A 3,806-nucleotide genomic window follows, 5' to 3' on the forward strand; every position below is an offset into this window, starting at 1 on the left:
TGTAATATAGTATGATACAATACAATGTAATATAGTATGACACAATACAATGTAATATAGTATGACACAATACAATGTAATACAGTATGACACAATACAATGTAATATAGTATGACACAATACACAATTACAAAAGTACATGTACAATACGCTTAATAGTCAAACATACACATATAAGACACTATAGTATTACGATATATTACAAAAATGAACATAATGTCATTATGACAGTACTGTAGAGTTAGCCGAAGGTCTGGTGCCAAGTGAAAGGAATACACAAACCCAGAGATAAATTTTCAAGTAACAATTTATATACAAATATTCAACATAAGTAAAGTACTATAATATCAGGAATTCCATCCCTAATGATTTACTTCCACACGCCAGATAGGAAAAATAACAATACTGGCTGCTGTGGCCACTAAGTATTTCAATGATACAATATGACTAGAGCAAACGTACACAACGTCTTTTACCACATATTACAAAATTACCAGTATGATAAACTATTGACTAGCCTGCGTATAACCTTACCATGAATACTTTTCATGAATTAATATTAGAATTCTATTCAATTTACCCTAGAATGTCACATAATTCAACTCAATTCCGTGTCCGTAGAATAAAGGGTTGTAATTAGTTCCAGTACACAGTTCAATTACACAGTTCAGTTCAGAACATCACATATTGGAAGCCACTGTATTGGTTACCGCATTCCAGCAAGATGAGAGAGTCTCGGTGCGTGAACCCCAGGTGTATCGCCGTCTACGTTGGAGTGCCGCATAGATATATGAGCCGTAGAGGGATGGTCCGTGTGGTCAGCTGTACGACGTACACTCAAACTGCCACAGTATACAGGTCGTTCGCCCATGAAGATGCCTAGAGCTGATACTGGCCTAAGTCATGCCCCGCTGTCCTGGTCAGGTCCCCATCCTCACGTTCACCCCATCACTCTACCTCCACGGAGCCTGCCAGACCAAACTTATTGTTACTTTCTCTTTACAACAGACTATGTTTACATTTTACAGGAAACTTCCGGTGACACCGGAAGTGAAACGTGACCTACGTGACCTAACGTGACCTTACGTTTTATCTTTCCCTTACAAAATACAAATTATAAGTATATTATTCACTGACAGTGAAATATTACCTACTACTGGTCTTCCTTTAACATTTTGTCAACAATTTAATATGATATTGTTACTGTACAACATTGTGAAGTGCGAATACTGCTTACAAACATGTGCTCGAGCGCCCAGCTCGAGTCTCGCCTCACTTACAAGAAATAGCCAATTATTACCCAAAAAACGGACTGACACTCAAAAATACATGAACCTGCAGTGACAGAATGACAAAATACAAACTGTACTCACATTTCCATGGTCAAATACTAGTGAAACAATGAAATATCTCCATACACTTGTTGCTGCTTTCAGCAACGTGCCGCCCAGGTGGATCGTGTTTTTCTCCTCTGCCCGGAGATCGGCCTATCTTAATTCTGATTGGCTAAAACCTCCCACCCGGTTTTATACAAGTGAACCCCGTGGCAACAGGTATATACATTCTAAACCACGGTCTGGATTTTAGGCGGGTAAATTCAAATCACGTAAAGTAACACTATTTATATTTACGGTAAAATCGTAGTTCAATCTATATCTGAGGAAAGGGTAACTACCTACATGTCATATCTTGACAAGTACAAAATAGTTCATGTACGTTATATATAGACTAACATTGTAAATTAGACAAAATGGCGTTATTGCGTTGTTTTGTCGCTAAATAAAGAAATTTCCCTAGCTTACTCAATTCAAAAACATTTTGAACACTTAATCACACTTAACTGTATCAACTTAAAACACTTGGTCTTCTGTTATAATATGCCTTAATGTATGTACTATGAAAATTAAATTTGAGAATAAAATTATATTCATCCCCAATATAGTTATCTTGACATAATGTACATGTTCTTTGATCTTTCTAATGATTTCTGTATCTTTATTTTCTTAAATAGAACTAGATTCGTTTTTCTTAAACGGAACTGATTACTATTTAAAACATTTTAATGGTAGAATGGTAGAACTGTTCTGATTGGTCAGAATGTAAAATAACGTTGTTGTATGTCTTCACTAATTATGTTATTATATTCTTACAATGTTACAATGAACATATACACAGACACAGTTTAGTATTTTATCGGGACGTCGACACTAATTATATTGTTATATTCTTTCATTTTAACACGATTCGTTTACAACGCGTGTTTTGATTGGTTACGGACCATGTTCTAATCTGCGATAGAACCATGATCTATTGTGTTAAGCCATGCCCCTTTTCTAATCAAAACAATATGGCGTCAAGTTCGACTCGTAGCGAAATTCAACACTCTGCACCATTTATGATTTATGACCCATGAGATTGGAATCAAAATTGAAAAAATCGAAAAGAATGAGTCGGGTAACTTCGATCACTTCAGTTTCTCTCGGGATTTGAGAGGTCACATGATCGATTCTAGGCTCTGCGTCGCTTACGTAAATGAAATTAGGGTCGAATGCTCCCAAAATACAAAAACTACATCGTCTTCCTCTATAATTGGAGTTTAGAACGGAAGAAATGTGTCAAAACTACGAGTCGGGTAAATTCGATCAGGACTTCGGGCAACTTCGATCACTTCCGGGTTCACATATTTGGGAAGTTGTACATATCGATTTTGACTGAAAGCTTCACTCGCAGGCTCGAATAAAGTTTATATCAAATAATTTCACCTTCAATAATCATCCATTCAATTGGGACGACTATACATTATTGGTAGAAAGTTCAGATACAACGACAGCACTTTGGGCGATGTCAAGTTTGTTTTTTCCTTTCTTCATATATATCTCTGATATTATTGTTTGTTGTAATGTAAGCATGCAGTCCGATTTTTTCTGACGATCTTGCGATAACGTATACCTTATATCTCCAGTATAACATCAGAACCCGTCGGATTGATAACAAAGATAAATTTTATTCCACGTCTCTGTGATGTATGCGAATATGTACATTCTTCTGTATTGTCTATACATATACATTTCTACTAGTATTCTAGATAAATTTTATTCCACGTCTTTGTGGTGTATGCGAATATGTACATTCTTCTGTATTGGCTATACATATACATTTCTCCTAGTATACTATTTTGCCTTAACTTCAGACGACTTCAAATGTACAATACAACGAACAATGATTTGAATTAAATTTAATATGCACCTAATTATCAACATTTTAAATACTAGTACGTACAGTGATCGTTAAGATATCTTTAACAACCCGATAATGAATAATATGATGACTTATATTGGTTGTACTCGTAGTATGGAGTCTAAGTTTTAACTCTTAGATACTATCCATTTGTCCTAGTCACTTACATTTGTATCATAGATAAATTCTCTATATTTGTTGTTGTCAATTACGCCACCCATTGTTAATAACGTAGACTTTTTACGAAAGTGTTCTATTATATTGTCGAGCCTTTTTAACTTGCGAAAACGCCTCTTTTGTTAACTAATCTTTATTGTATCCGTGTCAACCTTTTACCATGGACAATTGTCATTCTTGAAAACGAAACCATCCAGAACAAAACTGTTCAATACACAACCACCGAGAACACAAATCATCAGTATCATATTTGTCATAAGTTTTCACTTTGATTGTTTCTTCAATTCTTTTATTTGCATGTCTAACGACTTCCTTGCAGAATTCAGTTCCTTTATCTTTATTCGGTTTTCCTTTTTATTTCTCTTTGCTTTTTGTTTTCATCAGCCCTTTTC

The 3,806-nt window shown here is 35.2% G+C and overlaps 1 long non-coding RNA gene across 1 annotated transcript; it reads right to left on the reverse strand.

Moving 5' to 3' along the window:
* Positions 1 to 289: 289 nt before the first annotated feature.
* On the reverse strand, positions 290 to 1,689 carry LOC117341304. Its single transcript, XR_004535605.1, has 2 exons — positions 1,374 to 1,689; positions 290 to 968 (listed from the first exon to the last, which is right to left on the reverse strand). It is a non-coding gene; the product is annotated as an uncharacterized LOC117341304 (long non-coding RNA).
* Between the last annotated feature and the right edge of the window lie 2,117 nt (positions 1,690 to 3,806).

The sequence above is a fragment of the Pecten maximus genome, chromosome 13 (assembly GCF_902652985.1).
Source record: "Pecten maximus chromosome 13, xPecMax1.1, whole genome shotgun sequence".
Classification (NCBI taxonomy): domain Eukaryota; kingdom Metazoa; phylum Mollusca; class Bivalvia; order Pectinida; family Pectinidae; genus Pecten; species Pecten maximus.